The 24079-nt window shown below is 41.9% G+C and overlaps 3 non-coding genes across 3 annotated transcripts; all 3 read right to left on the bottom strand.

Moving 5' to 3' along the window:
- Positions 1 to 3233: 3233 nt before the first annotated feature.
- Trnaa-ugc (transfer RNA alanine (anticodon UGC)) lies at positions 3234 to 3305 on the bottom strand. The gene has a single exon. It is a non-coding gene; the product is annotated as a tRNA-Ala (tRNA).
- A 2165-nt stretch (positions 3306 to 5470) lies between these two features.
- Positions 5471 to 5542, bottom strand: Trnaa-cgc (transfer RNA alanine (anticodon CGC)). The gene has a single exon. It is a non-coding gene; the product is annotated as a tRNA-Ala (tRNA).
- Positions 5543 to 13595: 8053 nt separating this feature from the next.
- Positions 13596 to 13667, bottom strand: Trnaa-cgc (transfer RNA alanine (anticodon CGC)). Its single transcript has one exon. It is a non-coding gene; the product is annotated as a tRNA-Ala (tRNA).
- Between the last annotated feature and the right edge of the window lie 10412 nt (positions 13668 to 24079).

The raw sequence follows: 24079 nt of genomic DNA, 5'->3' as shown, positions 1-24079 counted from the left end.
ACAATGACTTCTCGAATTTTGCATGCAAATGGATGGAAATAGAAAACACTATCCTGAGTGAGGTATCCCAGGCCCAAAAAGACGAACATGGGATGTACTCACTCATAATTGGTTTCTAGCCATAAATAGGGTTCACGGAGTCTACAATAGGCGAATCTAAAGAAGCTAAGTAAGAAGGTGAACCCAAGGAAAAACATATAGTTATCCTCTTGGATAAGGGAAGTAGACAAAATTGCCGGGGGGAAAAGTGGGATCTTGGGGGTGGGGTGGGATGGGTGTTAGGGGAGATGGGGAGAGAAAAGGTAGAAGGGAAAGAGGGTGGACTTGGGGAAACAGGAGGATCGGGATAAAGGAAGGTTGGATAGGGGAGCACGGAACCACAATTCTTAGTTAAGGGACCCACTTTAGGGTGGGCAGGAGACTTGACCCTAGAGCGGCTCCCAGGTGCCCAAGCTGAGGTCCCCAGTTAGTTCCCTGGGCAGCTGAGGATAGGGAACCTGAAATGACCCTACCCTAGAGCAATACTGACGAATATATTGCATATCATTCTAGAACTTGCATCTGGCGATGGATGGAGATAGAGACAGAGACCCACACTGGAGCACTGGACTGAGCTCCCAAGGTCCCAATGAGGAGCAGAAGGAGTGAGAACATGAGCAAAGATGTCGGGACCACGAGGAGTGCACCCACCCACTGAGACAGTGGAGATGATCTACTGGGAGCTCACCAAGGCCAGCTGGACTGTTACCAGAAAAAGCATGGGATAAAACTGGACTCTCGGAACATGGCGAACAATGAGGGCTGATGAGACGCCAAGGACAATGGCACGCGGTTTTGATCCTATGCAATGTGCTGGCTTGGTGGAAGCCTAGCCAGTCTGGATGTTCACCTTCCTAGATATGGATGGAGGGGGGAGGACCTAGGACGTACCACAGGGCAGGGAACCCTGACAGCTCTTTGGACTGGAAAGGGAGGGGGAGAGGAGTGGGGGGAAGGGGAGAAGAGTGGGAGGAGGGGGAGAAGAGTGGGAGGAGGGGGAGAAGAGTGGGAGGAGGGGGAGGGAAATGGGAGGCTCTTGGGAGGAGGTGGAAATTTGTTTTTTTTTCTTTTCTTTATCCTCCTTTTATCAATAAAAAAAATTTAAAAAAAAAACAAAAAAAAAAACAAATCATTATTAGTAAGATGTCTGTTGATTCAAAACTGAGCTACAGATTCAATGCACTAACAATAAAATTGCACTTATTCTTTTGAAAAATTGAGTTGACAACTCTAAACATTGTAGATTAAATACATGGCTTGTGTAAAAGCCTTAGAAACAGACAAATGTTAGAGAACAGCATTGCCTGATAGGAGACCTCTGTTTGAACCTACAGTAATTGGACCAGCATGATATTGAATCAAAGTTGGCAAGAAAAATCTAAAACTAACAGTCTATGCTCACATCCACACATTTACAGACCACTGCCTATATCGAGTCAACATTTATCCTGTATCCGATGCTGACATCAAGCTTGTGTGTAGTGCATATAGTTTGTGCTGAGGAGAACTGACCGTACTCCTGCTGCAGCCTCCCAGGCACTGGGATTATTGGCATATATACCATGACTGGATTATTGGAGAACTGATGTTTCACAAATAAACAAGGCAATTTGATGCATAAACATAGCCTTTCAGGAAGCAATGCGGAGGCAAGTGTATGTCCAAACCCACAAATATAAACTAAGACCTACATCATATCATAAGTGTAGACCATTCAAAATAGATTACAGATGTTAAAACATAAAAATCAGCCAATAAATGCCAAACAGAACACAAGAAGAAAATCCCTGTCACTGGGTGCCAGGCAAAGATTTCGCAGACAAGACACCGAATAAAACCGTAATTGAAGAACTAGAGAAGGTGGGATCCTACAGTTTAAAATCTCCTGCTCTTCCAAGACATGGATGAGAATTGAGATGATAAGTCTGAGGCTAGGAGAAAAGTTAGACATACATATATCTGATAAAGCATTTCTATGAATTCTACACAAAACCTCATATGTCAGTCAGAAAGTAGTCATTGAGACCCGTGAAAGATTTCAGGTGTACTTTTCAAGGGGGCATTGATAGGATCGCCCCCTGTATAGAGATTCATTACAGACATTAAGGCCATAGGCAGCGTCGCAGGGATTCTGAGGAGAGATCAGGGCCACCTGGCAGGGCAGGCCCACGGAAATGGAAATTAAAATGGCAGACTGGTGCCAAGCACAAAGTGTCCCGCACCTGCAACCCCTTCACGAGGCAGCCAAGGCAGGAGAATCACTGAGAGTTCTGAGCCAGGGTAGGACACAGTGAAATGCTGTCTCAAATCCAAACAAAACCGCAGATTACTAAAAAGAAAATCCTTAACCAAGTGGGTATTTTAGCACTCATCTGAGACATGTAGGGTAGTTATGGACTAGTACTTAGGCTTTCCCTCTTAAATCTCACCGGTCCTATGGACGAGCATTCTCATGCACAGAGTGGGAAGTCGGGATCACAGAGTGCTCATTTGGCCTCATTTCCCTCCTGCTCACTCTCCCACAACTCCCCTCCTGGACAATGGCTCCAGCACAGCCCGGTACAGAACAGCACAGGAGGAGGCACAATGGTCCCAAGTCTCTCTCCTTCCGGAGATACACAGGCTGCAAACCCCGAGATAGGAGTGGTCCTACTTGGGTCTGGAATCCCTGCATCTGCCTCCCAACCCTCAGAGAGATTCTGGTGCTCACCTCCGGGAATCCATAAGCTCAACTCAGTCCAAACACCAGGAATTGAATGTTCCTTTCCAGGACATCGTCCGGTCGCCATTTGAAAACGGTCGCCATAATGACCCCGGTTTCTATGACAACCGCAATACTGCCTCCCCCATAGTAACCAGGAATGGCTCCGCCCAGCCCTCCCTTTCTTTCTCTCAGAGCAAGAAGTCTTCACCCTCGTTTTCACCCAAGAAAGCATACCCATTATCTGAGAAACTGTCCCACTACGAAAGCAGAGCTTTCCTTTTTTGTTCGATCTGTGAACAAAACATCCCTGGAAGCATGCCCACGTTCTACTCACCAGACCATGGCGGTGTCTATGGAAATGTCGTCACAGTGACGAACGAACAATTTCATCCAATAATTAGCTATGCATATATGACCTCATCACGGGACTTTAAAGTCTGGGACACCTTGTACAGAAACATCCTAAAAAGAACAGTCAAAGGTATTGTTTTGGAGATGCCGGGGCTCGAACCCGGGGCCTCATATATGCAAAACATGTGCTCTACCTCTGAGCTACATCCCCACACCTGCTAACAGCTTCATCAAAGCCCATGTGAATGCAGAGACACCGAGCCAACATTCAGAGACTGCAAGGGTCTGCATCCGTTCCTTTAAGCATATTGGATTTCAGGTTTAGTGTTTTGATAGGATTCTTGGGACTTTTCTTGCATGAGAAAACAATCTATTTTTAATCAAAGGAAAAATAATAACAATAAAAATAATAACAACAACAATAATAACAACAAACCTTATGCTCTTTGAAGCAAGATAAGCTAACAATGAATGATAATTTGAATTACTCAGTCCCATCAAATTTTCTTCAACTTTACTTTGCAGGTGGTTCAACATGCCACTATCATGCGGAATTAATAATTATATGTTGCTGATATGCAGTCATATCTGAGAGTATGAGTAGCTTCCTTAATCCTTCTCTAGCATAGTTCGTTTCTCTTTTAAAACACTCCTTAGTTTCCGGGCTTGAAAGGCAGTTTTTATAATCTTGGTCAGGCTGCTCATTTTGTTTCTTACAAAATTATGTCATTATTGTGTGCCACATTTTCATTATCCATATTTCAATTGAGGTGCATCTACGTTGTTTCCACGTTCTGTCTATGTCAAATAATGCTCCTATGAACATAGTTGAGCACATGTCCTTGAGGAATGATTGAGCATCCTTTTGGTATATTTCCCAAAGTGGTATTGCTGGGTCTTGTGGTAGGCTGTTTCCTAATTTTCTGAGAAATCGCCATATGGATTTCCAAAGCAGCTATACCAGCTTGCACTTCCTCCAGCAATGGAGGAGTGTTCATTTTACCCCACATCTTCTCCAGCATAAGTTGTCATCAGTGTTTTTGATCTTGGCCATTTTTACAGGTGTAAGATGTAATCTCAGAGTTGTTTTGATTTGCATTTCTCTGATGACTAAAGATGTTGAACATTTCCTTAAATGTCTTACAGTCATTTTAGATTCCCCTGTTGACAGTTCTCTGTTTAGGTCTGTACCTCATTTTTAGTGGATTATTTGTTCTTTTGATGACCAATTTCTTGAGTTCTTTGTATATTTTGGATATCAGCCCTCTGTCTGATGAAATATCAGAAGTATCAACCACATAATTGTTAGGAGGAGTGAGCTGCTTAGCCCCGAAATTATCACTCAGAAACTGTATTATTTAAATCACTGCTTGGCCCATTAGCTCTAGCTTCTTATTGGCTAACTCTGACATCTTAATTTAACGAATCTTCATTAATCTGTGCATTATCACGAGATCATGGCCTACCAGCAAAGTTTCAGAAAGGGTAATTCATTGGTCCATGTGTCTGATTTTATGCCAACACCAAATTACAACAAAGGGAGATCTGACTGACTGCAACTTGGAAAGAAGACAGCCCTGCTATCTGCCTTCCCTCTTAAATCTCACTGATCCTATGGGCGAGCAATCTCATGCACAAGTAGGAAGTCGGGATCACAAAGTGCTCATTTGGCCTCATCTCCCTCCTGCTCACTCTCCCACAACTCCCCTCCTTACAATGGCTCCAGCACAGCCTGGTACACAACAGCACAGGAGGAGGCAGAATGGTCCCAAGTCTCTCTCCTTCTGGAGATACACAGGCTGCAAGCCCCAAGGTAGGAGTGGTCCTACTTGGGTCTGGAATCCCTGCATCTGCCTCCCAACTTCAGGAAGAATCTGGTGCTCACCTCCGGGAATCCATAAGCTCAACTCAGTCCAAATACCAGGAACTGAATGTTCCTTTCCAGGACATCTCTGGTCTCCATTTGAAAACGGTCGCCATAATGACCCCGGTTTCTATGACAACCACAATGCTGCCTCCCCCCATAGTAACCAGGAATGGCTCCGCCCAGCCCTCCCTTTCTTTTTCTCAGAGCAAGCACTCTTCACCCTTGTTTTCACCCAAGAAAGCATACCCATTATCTGAGAAACTGTCCCACTACAAAAGCAGAGCTTTCCTTATTTGTTCGATCTGTGAACAAAACATCCCTGGAAGCATGCCCACGTTCTACTCACCAGACCATGGCGGTGTCTATGGAAATGTCGTCACGGTGACAAATGAGCAATTTCATCCAATAATTAGCTATGCATATATGACTTCATCACGGGACTTTAAAGTCTGGGACACCTTGCACAGAAACACCCTGAAAAATAAAATCAAAGGCCAAATATAATGTTTCGGGGATGCTGGGACTCGAACCCGGGGCCTCATATATGCGAAACATGTGCTCTACCTCTGAGCTACATCCCCACACCTGCTAACAGCTTCATCAAAGCCCATGTGAATTCAGAGACACCGAGCCAACATTCAGAGTCTTTGCAAGTGTCTGTATCAGGTCCTTTGAGCATATTGGATTCCAGGTTGAGTTTAGTGCTTTCATAGGATTCTTGGGACATTTCTTGCATGAGAAAAAAAATCTATTTTCAATCAAAGCAAAAATAAGAACAACAACAATAATAACAACAAACCATATATTCTTTGAAGCAAGGTAAGCTAACAATGAATCATACTTTGAATTACTCAGTCCCATCAATTTTACTTCAACCTTACCTTATAGGATTTTCAACATGCCAGTATCATGCGGAATTAATAATTATATGTTGCTGATATGCAGTCAAATCTGAGAGTATGAGTAGCTTCCTTAATCCTTCTCTAGCATACCTCCTTTCTCTTTTAAAACACACAATAGTTTCCGGGCTTGAAAGGCAGTTTTTATAATCTTGGTCAGGATGGTCATTTTGTTTCTTAACTTAGCCAATACTGTCCATCACTCCATTTATGGCAATAACTAAATGTGCGGTAGCTATTGGTTCATAAACCCTAAGGTGCTGTCACTTTCTGCATGTTTATGTATCTCACCACACACTTTGTAAGTTTCAAAAATGAGAGGTTTTCTGAAATATGTCCTCCTTTTCACACATCATCTAGTATATGTCTCAATATACAAAATTATTAAATAAATATTGTATGTATGTTCAGATAGTGAGAAAAGTGAGTATTTTTTACAAGAAAACAATCTATCTTTTTTCATTTACATACCAATCCAAGTTTCTATTCCCTCTCCTCTGCCCATTCCCTCCACTTACCCCCCACCCCACCTTCATACTCCTCAGAGAGGGTAAGGCACATTGCCCAGAGGAAGAAGCAAGGCCCTCCCCACTATATCCAGGCTTAGCAAAGTATCCATCCAAAGAGAATGGTTTCCAAAAAGTCAGCACCTGCAGCAGGGATAAATCCTCATGTCACTGCCAGTGGCCCTGCAGTCTGCCCCAGCCATAAAATGTCACCCACATTCAGAGGGTCCAGCTTGGTCCTGTGCTGGTTCCTTCCCTGTCTGGCCAGAGTTGGTGAGCTTACAGTTCAAGTAAGCTGTTTCAGTGGGTGTCCCCATCATGGTCTTGACCTCTTTGTTCATATTCTCACTCCTCTCACTCTTCAACTGGAAAAAAAATTAATAAATAGTACCTGAGAAGATGCCAGACTATAGAAGACTGAGTCCGCATAAGACATTGCTTAACCTCAACAATTATTGGAATACTACAAAGAATGATATTAAAACAGGACTTTATAACTTCTGGATAAAGACAAGGAGTAATGGCAAACAGGTGAGCTAGTGTGGGAGACTGAGAGCTACCTAAATTAAATGAAGACAAAAGCAAAAAGAGAGGGATGGAAGGATGGAATCAAAAGGTAAATGAGGGCAACGGAAGAAGCAGTAACATCTCAGTGCTGGTTGTGGTCTAGGTTTGAGATGTTGGTGGATAAGTGCTGATAAACAAATGACCTAGAAGTAACAAAATATGAGTCAGTGTATCTCTGCGAGCCATGACCCTTTTGTGTTATCCATCATTCGGGAATCTTCCTTCCATTTTTATTGATAATAGATTTTCCCCATAATCTATCCTGATTAGAATTTCCCTTCAGTCTACTCCTCCCAGTTCTGCTCCACCTTCCCTTCTATCAGGATCCATTCTCTTTCTGTCTCTCAGTAGATAGTAATAGGCTTCTAAGAGATAACAGCAAAGCACAACAAAATAAATTAGAATAAGACTTGAAATCACAATTATCAAATAGAAATTGGATGAGCCAAATGAATAGGAGTAAAAGTGCCCACAAGAAGACCCAAGAAACAGAGACCCACTTGTTCACACACTCAACAGCCCCACAAAAATACAAACAAAAGTTCTCCTAAAATACTGAAAGAGATAATATCCATATTGAAGACCTGGTGCAGACCCATGCCTGCCTCATGCTTGCTGCTTTGGTCTCTTTGAGTTTCTGTGAGTCGATTTAGAGGGACCTGTACTCCAGATGGTAATCAATCTACCTCAAATTCCAAATAAAGCCCTTTCTTTATTTACTCCAAGGACACTTTATCCTACCACAAGGACACTTTTATGTGATAGTTGTATTTTATCTTATTCTAATTAATTTTGTTATTTTTTATCTCTTAGGAGCCCATTGTTTTCTGAGAAGAATCAAAAAGGAGGTGGATCTGGATGTCATGGGAGGAGGGGAGAAACTGGGGAGGTTAAAGGAAGAGGAAACTCTAATCAGAATATATTTAAAGAAAAATGTGTCTTTTAAACACAGGGCGAAAATAAGAAAAGTATCAGGATAACTATTGTGATGTCATGCTTCTAACACAACCTTGCTGTACAACTGTCCCTGCACACAGGAAAGGGCTCCCTTCTCACCTCGCTTTCACTCAAAGCAAAAGTCCTTCCTTAGAAGGCTACCAACTGAGAAGCAGAACTAAGATGACCAAGGTGGGGACTCAGACAATTGGCAGAACTCACTTTTGGAAATAAACTATCTCCTCTCAGGAATTTTTGCATTATAGCAGTGAGGTTAGGATCTACCATGAAGACATAGCTAGGGATATACAGTAGGACTGTGGAATATAAGGTAACTCTTTTCAGAGCAAAGTCTAAGATGGGCCATCCACCTATGGCAGAAAACTGCAAGATTTTTCTCCAAACATTGACTAAGCAGTCAAGCAACATTAGGAAACCGAACAACAACAAAAACAAACAAAAAATGCCCAAAGTGTTATAATTGGGTCTTGAGGTAGACTGATTCCCAATCTTCTGAGAAACCACCGTACTGATTTCCAAAGTGGCTGTACAGGTTTCCACTCCCACCAGCAGTGGGGGAGTGTTCTCCTAACTCCACATCCTTTTCAACATATGTTGTCCTCATAATTTTTATCTTAGTCATTCTGACAGGTGTAAGATGGTATCCTAGAGTCATTTTAATTTATGTTTCCTTGTTGACTAAGTATGTTCAGCAATACCTTAAATGTCATTTGGCAATTTGAGATTGTCCTGTTGAGAATTATCTGTTTAGCTCTATACCCCATTTTTAAATTGGATTGTTTGGTATTTTGAGCCTCGTTTCTTCAGTTCTTTATATATTTTGGGGTTCAGTCCAGTGTCAGATGTGGGATTGGTGAAGATCTTTCCCCATTCTGTAGGATGTCATTTAGTCTTATTGAGTGTGTCCTTTGCCTTACAGGAGCTTTTCAGTTTCAGGAGGTCTCATTTATTGTTGTTCTCAGTGTCTGTGCTACTCCTGTTATATTTATGAAGCGGTCTCCTCTGCCAATGTGTTCAAGGATACTTCCCAGCTTCTCCTCTATCAGATTCAGAGCAACTGGATTTATGTTGAGGTCGTTGATCCACTAGGACTTGAGTTTTGTGTATGACTGAAGATTTAGATCTATTTGTAATCTTTTACATGTTGACACCAGTTATCCAGCACCATTTGTTAAAGATACTTCCATTTTCCATTGTATATTTTGACTTCCTTGTCAAAAATCAGGTGTTCACTGGTGTGTGAATTAATGCCAGGGTCTTTATTTGATTCCATTGGTCCATGTGTCTGATTTTATGCCAATACCAAATTGTTTTTTATTACTATAGCTCTATGTTGAAGTTTTAAGTCAGGGATGGTGATGCCTCTGGAAGTTCTTTTATTGTACAAGTATCTATTAATTATTGTGAGGGTTTGTTTTGTTTTTTTATATGAAGTTGAATATTGTTCTATAAGTCTGTGAGCAATTGTGTTTGGATTTTGATGGGCATTTCTTTGAATCTCTAGATTGTTTTTGGTAAGATTGCCATTCATATTATGTTGGTCCTACCTATCCAAGAGCATCTATGAGCGTGAGAGATCTTTCCATTTTCTGATATCTTCTTCAGTTTCTTTCTTTAGAGACTTAAAGTTCTTGTCATACAGGTGCTTCAGTTGTTTAGTTATAGTTACCCCAAGAGAATTTATATTTTTGGCTTTTGCAAAATTGATAATTCTCTGATTTCTTTCTCGACCCGTTTATCACTTGTATATAGGACGGCTACTGATTGTTTTGAGTTGATCTTGTATCCTGCCACATTACTGAAGGTGTTTATCAGCTGTAGGAGTTCCCTGGTAGAGTTTTTGTTATCACTTATATGTACTATCATATCATCTGCAAATAATGAAAGTTTGACTTTTCTTCCTTTCCAATTTGCATCCCTTGATCTCCTTTGCTGTCTTATTGCTCTAGCTAGGTCAACAAATACTATATTGAAAAGATATGGAGAGAGTGGACATCCTTGTCTTCTTCCTAATTTTAGTGGAATCACTTTGATCTTCTCTCCATGTAATTTGATGCTGGCTGTTGGCTTGCTGTAAATTGTTTTTATTGTGTTTAGATAGGTTCCTTGTATCAAGATCTCTTCAATATTTGTACTACAGATGGGACTCAAACGACCTCATATTCCATATATAGTACTTGGGGCATGTACCCCAAGCACACTTCAACCTACCAGAAGGACACTAGCTATTTCATGTTCATTGCCGCTCTATTCCCAATAGCCCCAAATTAGAAACAACCTAGATGTCTCACAATAGAATAAGGGATAAAGACAATGCTGTACACTTATATAAAAGAGTACTTTTCTTATTTTAGAAAAAAGACATCATGAAAATTGCAGGTTAATGGATGGAACTAGAAAAAATTTTTTGAGTGAGGTAACCCAGACACAGAGAGACAAACACGGTATGTACTCACTTCTAAGTGGATATTAGATGTAAAGCAAAGGGTAACCAGGCTGCAATCCAGAGCTCCAGAGAAGCTAGGTAACAAGGAAGACCCAAGGAAGGATGCATGGATCGCCCTGGGAAGGGGAATTAGATGAGATCACCTGGGTAAACTGGGGGTGAGGAGGTGGTGAAGGAGAGGCAATGGGGAAGGAGAACATGAGGGAACAGGATGGTCATAGAAAATGGACTGGGAAAGCAATGAAAGAGGGAACTTGATAGAGACAGTCACTATGGTTTTAGGGAGAAACCTGGTGATAGGGAAATTCCCAAGAATCCACAAGGATGATCCCAGCTAAGATTCCTAGCAGTAGTGGAGAGGGTTACTGAACAGGCCTGTGACACCCGATTTTGTGTTACACCCTTGGGTCAGTTCGCGTGCAACTGTACCATCTGCGAGTCGGGCAAAGGACTGGAGATTGAAAGAACACACAAAGAAACCAGGGTCATTAGGAAGAGGATCAGCTGAATGCCAGTTTATACAGATTTGGGGGAGTCCTTATCTACCTGACTGCTGCACAAGGATCTCTGCCAGGGGGGTGGGAAATTACCATATTAACAATGGAGACAATGACCTGCAGCTAATCACCAGGTGGGGCAGGGAGAGCACAGAAACAAACAGGATGCTTTGTCAGCTGACCAGAAACTGTCCTCCAGATGCACCCCAAAAACAAGGGCAGACCAGGGCCATACACTGGCCTTCCCCTATTATCAGATTGGTGACTACCCCAACTATCATTACAGAGGCTTCTCCAGTAATTGGTGGACTCAGATGGGCCTTCTGTATGTGGAGAGATAGTTGTGTAGTTTGGACTATCTGTGGGGGGCCCAAGCAGTGGGATCAGGATCTATCCTTGGTGCTCAGCCTTGTTTGTTGGTGCCCATTCTCTTTGTTAAGATGTGATGCTATCTTTAATGCAGGAAGGAGGGACTTGGTCCTGCCCCAAATTAATGTGCCCTTACCCCTTGGGAGGAATAGAGAATGTGTGGGCTGGGGTGGAGAGGCATGGGTTTGTGAGCAGAGGAGGGAGGGAGAACTGTGGATGGAATGTCAAATGAAATTTTAAAAAACAAATTGAACAATTTAAAAAACAATGGAACCCACCCCCCAAATCCTCTTAGCCAAGACTGGTGGTTCATGCCTACAATCTCAGCATTTAGCACATGGAGAAAATAGAATGCAAAATAAAATAATAAACATTACTCATTATGTATGATAAATAAAATACAAACGTACAAGAATATTTCTTACATAAATATGATAATAATTCACCATTGTTGCAACACTCTCTTTTTATTGTATTTATTGAGCTATACATTTTCTCTGCTCCTGTCTCTGCCTCCTCTCTCCTCTTCTACCCTCTCCCATGACCCCCACACTCCCATTTTATTCAGGAGATCTTGTCTCTTTCATCTTCCTGTGTAGATTCATGTATATTTCTCTTAGGGTCCTTTGATTTATGTCTAAAAGCCACTTATAAGGGAATACATATTATATTTTTCTCTCTGAGTCTGTGTGATCTCAATATGTTTTTTCCAGATCCATCCATTTTCCTACAAAATTCAAAATGTCATTATTGTGTGCCACATTTTCTTTATCCATTCTTCAATTGAGGTGCATATAGGTTGTTTCCACGTTCTGTCTATGACAAATAATGCTTCTATGAACATAGTTGAGCACATGTCCTTGAGGAATGATTGAGCATCCTTTGGGTATATTCCCCAAAGTGATATTGCTGGGTCTTGTGGTAGGTTGTTTCCTAATTTTCTGAGAAATCGCCATATGGATTTCCAAAGCAGCTATACTGGTTCGCATCCCTCCAGCAATGGAGGAGTGTTCATTTTACCCCACATCCTCTCCAGCATAAGTTGTCATCAGTGTTTTTGATCTTGGCCATTTTTACAGGTGTAAGATGTAATCTCAGAGTTGTTTTGATTTGCATTTCTCTGATGACTAAAGATGTTGAACATTTCCTTAAATGTCTTTCAGTCATTTTAGGATCATCTGTTGACAGTTCTCTGTTTAGGTCTGTACCCCATTTTTAGTGGATTATTTGTTCTTTTGATGACCAATTTCTTGAGTTCTTTGTATATTTTGGATATCAGCCCTCTGTCTGATGAAATATCAGAAGTATCAACCACATAATTGTTGGGAGGAGTGAGCTGCTTAACCCCCGAAATTATCACTCAGAAACTGTATTATTTAAATCATTGCTTGGCCCATTAGCTCTAGCTTCTTATTGGCTAACTCTTACATCTTAATTTACCCCATCTTCATTAATCTGTGCATTATCACGATGTCATGGCCTACCAGCAAAGTTTCAGAAAGGGTAATTCATTGGTCCATGTGTCTGATTTTATGCCAACACCAAATTACAACAAAGGGAGATCTGACTGACTGCAACTTGGAAAGAAGACAGCCCTGCTATCTCCCTTCCCTCTTAAATCTCACTGATCCTATGGGCGAGCAATCTCATGCACAAGTAGGAAGTCGGGTTCACAGAGTGCTCATTTAGTCTCATCTCCCTCCGCTCACTCTCCCACAACTCCCGTCCTGGACAATGGCTCCAGCACAGCCTGGTACACAACAGCACAGGAGGAGGCAGAATGGTCCCAAGTCTCTCTCCTTCTGGAGATACACAGGCTGCAAGCCCCAGGGTAGGAGTGGTCCTACTTGGGTCTGGAATCCCTGCATCTGCCTCCCAACTTCAGGAAGAATCTGGTGCTCACCTCCGTGAATCCATAAGCTCAACTCAGTCCAAACACCAGGAACTGAATGCTCCTTTCCAGGACACCTCTGGTCTCCATTTGAAACCGGTCGCCATAATGACCCCGGTTTCTATGACAACCACAATGCTGCCTCCCCCTTAGTAACCAGGAATGGCTCCGCCCAGCCCTCCCTTTCTTTTTCTCAGAGCAAGAAGTCTTCACCCTTGTTTTCACCCAAGAAAGCAAACCCATTATCTGAGAAACTGTCCCACTACGAAAGCAGAGCTTTCCTTGTTTGTTCTATCTGTGAACCAAACATCCCTGGAAGCATGCCCACGTTCTACTCACCAGACCATGGCTGTGTCTATGGAAATGTCGTCACGGTGACAAATGAGCAATTTCATCCAATAATTAGCTATGCATATATGACTTCATCACGGGACTTTAAAGTCTGGGACACCTTGCACAGAAACACCCTGAAAAATAAAATCAAAGGCCAAATGTATTGTTTTGAAGATGCCAGGGCTCGAACCCGGGGCCTCATATATGCGAGACATGTGCTCTACCTCTGAGCTACATCCCCATACCTACTAACAGCTTCATCAAACCCTATGTGAATTAAGAGACACCGAGCCAACATTCAGAGTCTCTGCAAGTGTCTGCATCAGGTCCTTTGAGCATATTGGATTTCAGGTTGAGCTTAGTGCTTTGATAGGATTCTTGGGACATTTCTTGCATGAGAAAACAATCTATTTTCAACCAAAGCAAAAATAATAACAATAAAAATAATAATAACAATAACAACAACAAACCTTATGCTCTTTGAAGCAAGGTAAGCTAACAATGAATGATACTTTGAACTACTCAGTTCCATCAATTTTACTTCAACTTTACTTTGCAGGTGGTTCAACATGCCAGTATCATGGGGAATTAATAATTATATGTTGCTGATATGCGGTCATATCTGAGAGTATGAGTAGCTTCCGAAAACCCTCTCTAGCATACCTCCTTTCTCTTTTAAAACACGCCTTAGTTTCCGGGCTTGAAAGGCAGTTTTTATAATCTTGGTCAGGCTGGTCATTTTGTTTCTTAACGTTGCCAATACCGTCCATCACTCTATTTATGGCAATAACTAAATGTGCGGTGGCTACTGAAATATGTCCTCCTTTTCACACATCATCTAGTATATGTCTCAATATACAAAATCATTAAAGAAATACTGTATGTATGTTCAGATGATTGAACTGTTGCCTGTTGCTGAGGTTGTTTTCAATTTCAGTGTCTTGTATATAAAGCTGTTGTGAACTGAAATAAATAAGTCTTTAAAAGAAAATATGTCCTCTTTCTCCAGGTTATATATTTGGGTTGTGATGGCCAGATGACAATTAACATATGAAGAAACAGAAAAAGATTTTTCCAAGTTATTGTCCTGTTTTCCATGGCCACCAGCAGTGGGTATGAGAGTTTCATCCTCCACAAACTTGCCAGGTCTTCATATGACAAGTCTTTATTTCTGAGTATTTTTTTGGGGTGTCGAGAGTCCCCTCAGAGTCACCTGTCTCTCTTCCCTAAGTGTTAAGGATGTTGATGCTGTATGTTTCTCTTAGTGGAGCATCTACTCACCCTTCTGGACAACTTTTATTTCCTGAATTGTCTATTTTCTTAGTGTCTCCTTTAGAAGCTTTCTGTATTCTGGATACAAGAAGACTGTCATCTGATATACAATTTCCCACATTCATTTTCCCAGGTAATAAAAATATGTTTCTATCATATATTTGGAAGAATAGACATTTTCTCACTTTATGGAATTCTTAACAATCCAGTTCTTCATTTAATGAAAGGGGGTTTGCTGTATTTAAGAAGTTTGTTTGTAATTCATGAACCTGAACTTTCAATTGTATTTTGCTACAAGATTCATGTTTGAGTTGTATTATGGATTTCTTTTTTTTTAATTAAAATATTTATTTATTTATTATGTATACAGTATTCTGTCTGTGTGCATGCCTGCAGGCCAGAAGAGGGCACCAGACCCCATTACAGATGGTTGTGAGCCACCATGTGGTTGCCGGGAATTGAACTCAGGACCTTTGGAAGAGCAGGCAATGGTCTTAACCTCTGGGCCATCTCTCCAGCCCCTATTATGGATTTCTTTTAGGTTTATTTTTCCTATTTACTGAGGGTCTGCCTGTATGTCTGTGTGTGCCGTAACACGTTTGAGTGCAGATGCCCACTGAGACCAGAAGAGTCTGTCAGTTCCCCTGGATCTGGAATTACAGGCATCTGTCACCCATCATATGGGTGCTGGAAACTGAAGTCAGGTCCTCCGCAATAGCAAAAGGCACTCTTAACTTCTGAGATGTCTCTCTCGTCCTGTGTAGATCATTTGTTCATTCTCGATTGACTTTTGTATTCTGCGATGTACGTTTGTCTATATTTATATTTGTGCATGGGGAGGTCTGCTTGTCCCAAAATAAGACAGAAAGACAGGGCATTGAAGGGGATATGAGAGGGAATACACAGCCCCTCACCCTGTGATCATTTTTACATTTTTCTGACATTCAGGAAACCTCAACCCAACTGATAGAGCCAAAATTACCTGCAGATATGATGCAACTATTCCTAAAGACATCCCAAATAATGTTTAAAAATAACAACAAATTAACTAGAGTCTAAAGGTAGGGTTCTTTCCTTAATATCACTGGATGTCTTCAAGAGGCTTCAGGGTTGATACCCAACACCTACCCGATGGTTCACAACTGTCTGTAACTCCAGTTCCGAGAGATCTCAGAAAGTCTGGTACCCTCTGTGGGCATTAGGTACTCATGTGGTGCACAGACTTCTCTGTGGAAAAGCAGTCAAAAGCAGAAAATAAAAAACGTAATTATGTTTACTTAGGGGCAGAATACTTGTAGCCTTGAGATGGATGATGATAGCACTCTATTCTCTCACTTAAGTCAAATAATCACCTTACAATTTAATTTACTTAAAGAAATTTTAAAAGAAATAAGCACTTTTAAAAGCATTGCTTTTTATTTTCATTTCTTACTTTTTAATAACCTATTGAATATTTTTTCCTAATGGAAAAATAGAACCCATTTAAAGAGTAAAAATATTCTTATAGTTAATTTTAAAACCTGAATATAGGCTTTAATGTAATTTAATCTTAAAATTTTCTGAACTACATTCTTTCAGCAATGTAACTTTAGAGCCATAAAAATCCTCCCATTTCTCCCTCTCCCACTGTACCTCCCTCCCTGCCCTCCTCACACACCCTTTGCAATGTCACCTAATCTCAAGTCTCTCTGTAGTCCACTCTCAGGCCGTCATGCAGGAGCCATCCTTATTCTGTGTGAGCTTCTGTCCACAGGATTAATAAGCTAACAACTTTGCTTCATCCTGGCTTTTCCTGAAATTCTTTACTGCATGGTAGGTTCATCTTTACCAAGGTCAAGGTCGTCAAAGGACAGGGTGATCCTCAGGCTGCTGGTCAAGGTACTGGGCTGCTCCTCCCTACCACTACAGGGAGTCTCAGAAAAACTCAGTGACCAGTATATGCCTGCTTCACTGAAGTGTCTTTGTGTCTTTGCTAAAGGTGTCCCCTCACACGTGTGTGACTCTTCTGTCCCCTTCATATTCTTTTCTGTCTTATTGTCATTTCCAATCAGGCACGCTGTCTTCATTTCTCTAGGTTTATAAGGAGTTTGGAAGTCAGGTGTTAATCCTCCAAGTTTGTTCCTTTTGAAGGTTGTTTTCAAGCTAGGGTTTTTCATATTCACTGTGAGTTTCGGAATAAGCCCATTAGTTTATGAAAAGTCTGTTAGAGTTCTGTTGGTATTGCACTGGATCTATAGGACTCTATGAGGAGAATAGACACCTGTATCTTACATTGCATGAAGGGGATTGCAGAGTGAGTTCTAATTGGTCTTAATAATAAAATCTGGAGTCAGATATTAAGTGTTTGGAGCTATAAGATCAGAACAGCAGAGCAGCCAGACACTAGTTCTTTCCTCCACAAAATCCTCAGACCAAATGGAGAATCCTGTCTCTACAAGACCTCAGACTGAATGCCTGGATCTCCTATCTCCTCCCACCTTATATTCCTCTCTTTTCCCAGCCACTTTCCTTTTCATTCTCCATCTCCCTAGTGCTGGGATTAAAGGTGTGTGACACCAAAACACCGATGAAAGCTGTGAGTCACCACTGCCTGACTCTGTTTCTCTTTTAGACTGGATCAATCTAATGTAGCCCAGGATCGCCTTCAACTCAGAGTTCTGTTTCTTAAGTGTTGGGAAAGGTGAGTGCCAACACTGCCTGTGCTCTATGGCTAACTAGTGACTATCTGCACACACTGATCCTCAGGCAAGCTTTATTGTCAGGGTAGAAACAAATTATCGCCACAGTCGATGAATCTATACATCTTTACTCTCAGCAATGATTTGTCCCATTCAGTGTCTAGGCACTACAGAGAAGCGGGCAGATTGTTCCTAATTATTTCATATTTCCTAATGCTATCTCCAGTGACAGGGATTTTAAATTGCAGCTTCCACACATTTCACTGTGGTCAACTGTCTGTGGGTAGATTTTAACACAAGCTCTCTTTTAGGTTGGAATGTCAGGTTTCTTTCTCTATGATGAAAATGTCTTTGGTAACATATATTTGCTTTTGTTTCAATTTCAGTACTTTGAAGTTGCAAGTGAATTATGAGAAAAGAAACAAATGTCCAACACCCAGTTTGGGGAAAAATTTCTAAGGCAGCCACAGGTCAAACGTTTGCCCAAATGGAATCTTTGGAATCATAGAGATAGTCCTTCACCTCCCAGCCAGCTCCATCAGGGAGGTGCTGAGATCACGCTGGAGAGAACGAAGGGGATACATGTGAAGAGTTAGGTATGTATGTGTAACTCCAGAAAGGTTTGTATTATGTAGAATACTTAGGTAATTATTTTCAAAATATCTAATATTATTTTTCCCAACAGAAAAGGATCAAGGTTAGTCCTCGTGTGTTTCCCTCTTGTTTTCCCATCAGTCATGCAGATTTTAGCAGTGTCTGCTGTGGACTGTGTACAGAGGGGGTGTTTTATGTATGGTTCTTTTCATGTTGATTATTACCATGACGCCTGCTAAGTGTTGCTCTGATACCTATTTCCCTGTGCAGTTACCAGCCTACAAGCATTGCTTGTCTTTGAGTAAAGTTTCACTTTTTTCTTTTGTTTATTAATGGATTTACTCATGCGTTTGTGTCTACTCAGAAACACCCATTTTTTAAAGGAGTACTTCTTTGTGATCATTATATATTGTGATGCTTAAATTATCCCATAACATGCCCGTGGGAGGACACACATTCAAGTGGACCTGCTCTTCATGTGTTATCTGTCTAGAATTCTGGATTATCTGACCACCCCCAGAAGACAGTAATCACCAAATGCTAGTTGTCAGTGACACTTTGTCTCCTCTTTCTGTCAATGTCAGGTCTCTTCTAATATAAGAACAGCAGGAAGGCAGAGAAAACATGCAGAAGGTTGACAAGAAGCTGACAAGAGCCCTTGTTTCCAGTATTTGAGTCATCATTGCCAGCAGTGTGAGTGTGTGTGTGTGAGTGTGAGTGTGTGTGTGAGTGTGTGTGTGTGTGTGTGTGTGTGTGTGTGATGCGTACATGGGTGTGTAAAGGAAGGTTCTGTGAGATGAACAAAGAAGAAGAAGATGTCACTGCACATCTATGACTTGACTGGATGCAGACAGACTACTCCATCCCTATATTCAGTACAGTAGAGTGACAAGACCATGTGGACTCACCAGGTGAGTCATTTCCTTTTCTCTTCCCATCCGTGTGACCAGCAGGGGATATGTGATGCCTTGTAGGAACACATCCTGTTGAGCAGGTAGCAGCAAGAGCAGTACAATGTGGAACAATGGCATTCATAGACTCCCCAAATGACTGAACCCTGCATGGGTCCCTTTAAATGACAAGGACTGAAATGGAAACCATCCCATTCAGACCATTTCCCGAATGGGCCATGCATTACTGCATCACATTTGGAGGGAGTGCTTATTAAAATGGTAGATATCTGGGTCCAAAGCAAACACTGATTCCAACCCTAGGAAGTGGGTGTGGCATAGCCACTTCTTTCTGATGGCTGGCCATGTTCAAACGTATTGCTAGTGGGTTTGATATTCTGTCTTCCAGGATATGGAGTCACAGACTGCTTAAGTCCATAACATATTCTCTTGTTACTGCCTTAAATACCAGTCTGTTACATGGCATATCAAGTAGACAAATCAATCCTTCGTGTACGTTTATCTCGATATTCACATACTGGCCTCTTTTGTGAACACCTTGTTCCTGCACTGTGAAGACTAGCAAAGGTCCTTGTATATTGTGTTAGGTAAACTGTCAGTAAGCAGAAGAAATCAGTAATAACAGCAAATCCGTGTATTATTAGGGCTTTAAAGATCATAAAGGGGACAGGAAATAGTTGTGATGGGGATTGTCGTATGTGATGTTACCCCCAAAGTTTTCAGAAGTTCGCATGTGATCTGAGTCCTGAATGACAAATAGAAGCAAGGCCGTGAACAAACCAAGTTGTGGGCGTGCTTGCTTCCATGGAGAACAGTGGATCTAAGAGCAGAGAACAAGGCTAGTTGCCAGAACCTTGAAGACAATGTGGACACTGTTTGGGGATAGGACACAAAGGAAGATGTGTATCATTGTCAGCTGTGTATGACATTTGGATTATATGATCCGTGTGGAAGGTGAGTTATGGAATTGACATGATTTGATTACTTTTGGTAGAAGGTGACTTGGCACTGCACAGAGAAAGGCCTGAGGAGGGCGAGATGAAGGAGTGTGTGGAGACAGTGGAGATGTTTCAGAAGACAGGGGAGGGATGGAAGTGGATTGAAAGAGGGATGAAGCCATGCTGCAGTGATCAACGGGAGAGCCACCCTGAGCAGCCTAGTCTGGGAGAGGGCAGATAGCACCTGTATGCTCTGTGCATTTTCCTTGTGGAGACGTTGCTCTAACATCTCTGGATTTGTCTGACCGCATGGAGACACAGTGCTTCCATTTACTGACATCAGTTATTCCACATGTATTGACACAGGATAGTTTGAATACCCAAACTAGTTATTGTAAAACTTATCAATTTGATAACATGTCAGCTGATGAATAATTTTCAGATGTAAACTTTTCTAAGTACAACTAACTGTAGCATAATTTCCAAAAGAATAAGAATCTAACATTTGTCTCATAAAAAGTGAACCCAAAATTCAATGTAGTTTTGAAAGTGGTTGTTCTACAGCATGCACTGCTCTTGGCAGATTTACAGATGAAGGAAGTGAGTAGGCTTTAGAGTGGAAGTGAAATCAGTCTCTAAATTCTGCAGCAACTGCTTGTCCCTATTTCTCCAGAAGAAGACTGCCTTTAGAAATGCGTATTTTTGACAGCTGGGCATGGAGCAAACATTCACAAGACAGAGGCAGTTGGATGTCTGAGTTCAAGGCCAGCCTGTAATTCCAATCGCATATATCAACATTAGTCTGTCACATATGCAGGAACTTGTGACTGGTATTTAAAGCAGATATTATCACTAAAGACCCCCAAATTAGCACATGAGCAGTGTGATGCTCTCAATTCACAGAGTGGGAAGCACAGCTCAGAGCATAGGGTCTCACTCTGTTTTCTCCTCACAGAAATGCCCAGCCTGTGTTTGGAAAATGGGTCCAGGACATCCTGGCTCAGGGAACCAAAGTTGCTGGGGCTAGGAAGGTCCCACATCTCTCTGACCCTAGAAAAGTGGTTCTCAACCTGTGCCTTGACCCCTTCAGCAAACGTCTATCCGCCAAACTATTTCCATTGTGATTCTTACTTGTAAGAACTTTACAGCGATGATGAAGCAACAGAAATAATTTTCTGGTTGGGATCACCACACATGAGGGACTGTATTAAGAGTCACGTCACAGCATTAGGAAGGCTGAGAACCACTGCTGTACAGACATCCAAACACAGAATCCGAGTTCTCAGATATGTCTGGGATCCCTTCATCATTGTCCCCATACTCCTAGGGAGGCACAGCCCCACATCAGGACACACACACATCTCTGTGCAACGGGGAACACTGTTCTTCTCTCCCTGTCATTTCTATTTCCACACACTATACTATATTTCCAACTTGTTTTTCTTTTATATCTTCATCACTCATCTTAAGGATGTGTCTGACCTGTTGACCAACCTTTTTCCTGTTTTGTGATTCTTCTGCAGGGTCTGCGTCACTGGCTGTGCACACACAACCACAGAGAGTACAACAGCAGCCTCCAGTACCTTTTGCTGACCTTTGAGGATGCTGGGCATCTAAGGTAGTTTTGCTGGCAGGAGACTTGTTCTCAGGAACATGATGTCCTTGCCAGAGGCTGGACTCGAGGATGCTGCAGCACTTAGATCTGCCCAGCATCTGACGGCCCTGTTTGAAGCTCTTCACAAATGTGGTGGGAGCACATTTGGGGATTTTTACTAGTGGTCACTAGACACTAGTATGGCTCCCCTGGCTGTGCACACATTCCCAGCTATATTCTTGATTTCTCTGGTAGCTGAAAAATGAGAATGCTATACCATGAAAAGAAGCCATTGGTGAATTTAAAAAGCCACAGTATGGGGACAGGCGACATAGCTCTCGTGGCAGAATGATTGTCCAGAATGTAAATTGCTCTGTGTTCTTTGACCCTCTGGGCATGTTCACCCTCACCTGTAATACCAGCACTCAAGGCGTAGAGAGAAGAGGAAAGAGACGGGAGAGTCATTACTGTTTATGTGAGTATGGCTCCCAGCACCCATGGCAGATAGCTCACAACTGCCTTTAACTCCAGCTCCATCAGGAGTCAATCCCTCTGCCCATCAAGACAGACAGACAGACAGACAGACATAATTAAAAGTATAACTAAAATCTAAACAAGAAAAAAAAAGAAGCATCAACTCCAGGTCATTGACCAAGGGGAAAACACAGTGGAATTTAAAATATGAACATTATAAAAGGCTAACAGACTCTACCAGTCTACAGTCTGGCAGGGGAGATGTTCAGTGGTTAAGAGTGCATTCTATTGTTGCTGAGGATCCAAGGTAGTTTCCAGCATCCATTTCCAACATCCTTGAAGGACCATACCTCAGCTCCAGGAAGGTATGACCTCTCCTGACCTTTGTAGGCACCGGAATTCATGAGTACATACACATAGGAATGTACACAACATAATTATTATTAAGTTATGTACATTTTAAAATTATGTACAAATTAAAATAATTGTTGTGAAACATTGAAGAAAAATGATCAAATGCCAGGCAGTAATGAGAACAGCTTTCATCAGCGTTATGTGGCAAATGCGTGCACTTCCAGCTATTTGAACACTGGGGTTACACAATCATTAGTGCTAAAAAGTTTCAAACAGCCTGAATAGCATAGAGAGGCCCTAACTAAAAATGAAAACCAAACAAAAACCCGAAATATCTCAGAAATGCTAAATTTCTTAAAATAGCAATCTTAGAATCCATGGTTTTTCAAGAGATGTGGATCTTTATAAAATAAATTTTTGCAAGGAATTCAATGATAAAATTACTTATTTCTTGGGAATGCAACAATATACATGTAGAAATGGAATAAAAATGTTACTGGGCTGAGAAGAAAACAGTAGCATTAAGAATGTGTTTACATTAAAATGAATACTTGAGCTGGGGCAGTGTGCTAAGCTGGGAAGACCAGCAGCACTCTGAAGGCTGAGGGAGGAAGGGGAAGAGTCCCAGGCTGAGCTTGGCTGTTCTGAGACTCTGCACTAAACACATGAAGTAGTTAGCAGGACTATTGTCGTTCCATTCACTGTGGGAAAGTTCTGTCATGGGAAGCCATCCTCTTTCCACCGGATGTGAGGCAGAGCCCTGTGTGCCTCTGGCAGACACATTAAAGATTACCGTCCCCTAAATGGGGAAGTGACTTCTTCACCACCACATACAGCAAGGCGCACAGAAAATGGCAGGTGGGACTCAACTCAGATCATTCTCAGGAGAGTTCCCTGCAGACAGCCCTGTGCCTTAGGGGTAGAAATCAGCCCAGCAACGGACACAGATTTCCTTATGGTACTACATGTGCTTTCCTGTGGTGTTTCAAATTTCGTATCCAGGATGCAAAGTACTTTAAAGTGTAAACTGAGAAAATACTTGTGCTCGGGTAGTAAAAGTGGGGCTGGGGAGACAGCTAAATCAGTAAAGTGCTGGCCTTGTGAGCATGGGGCTTTGAGTTCCATCCCCAGAGAGCATCATCCAGAAAATGAAGTTAAACTACAGCAGGAAAAGTAGCAGGTGTGTCGGGAGATGCTTGTGTGTGAAGGTGGAGGTGAGCCCATCCCTGGAGTGTGCTGACAAGCTAACCCAGCCTGCCTTGCGTGTTCCAGGCCATTGAGAAACCTTGTCTAAGAAAAACTTCAGGGGGATGGCGCCTGAGGTACAACACCGGAGGCTGTCTTCTGTCCCCTGACCACATGCATGTATGCATACAATTGCAGAAGCACACACACACACACACATATGCACACGGGCACAAAACCACACACTGGATAAAGGATGTTTATACCTTCTGTACTTTAGAAGTAGTCATTGTGTTCCGTGTCTGGGCAATGAAGTAGAAGGACAAATGGAATCTACTGTCATGCTCTGTGCATGCCTGTGTGCGTGTGTGTGTGTGTGTGTGTGTGTGTGTGTGTGTCTGTGTGTGTGTGTGTATGTGTGTGTGTGTGTGTGTCTGTGTGTATGTGTGGGTGTGTGTGTTCGTGTTTACACACACAGCTTCACCATCTCTATCTAATGAGGCTGCTTTATGTTAGCCTTAGACTGGGATTGGTCTCCAATCTCAGGTTTACATTTGATATACCTAAGATGTCCAGTTTTATGTGCCAGGAAATTATAATGAGGTGAAAAAACACTGTCTTATCTTCAGAGGTGAGGTCCCTTCAAGTCCAGT

Source organism: Microtus pennsylvanicus, chromosome X (genome assembly GCF_037038515.1).
Source record: "Microtus pennsylvanicus isolate mMicPen1 chromosome X, mMicPen1.hap1, whole genome shotgun sequence".
NCBI lineage: Eukaryota > Metazoa > Chordata > Mammalia > Rodentia > Cricetidae > Microtus > Microtus pennsylvanicus.
Note: the sequence above shows the minus strand (reverse complement) of the source record. Positions and strands in the feature narration are given on the sequence as shown.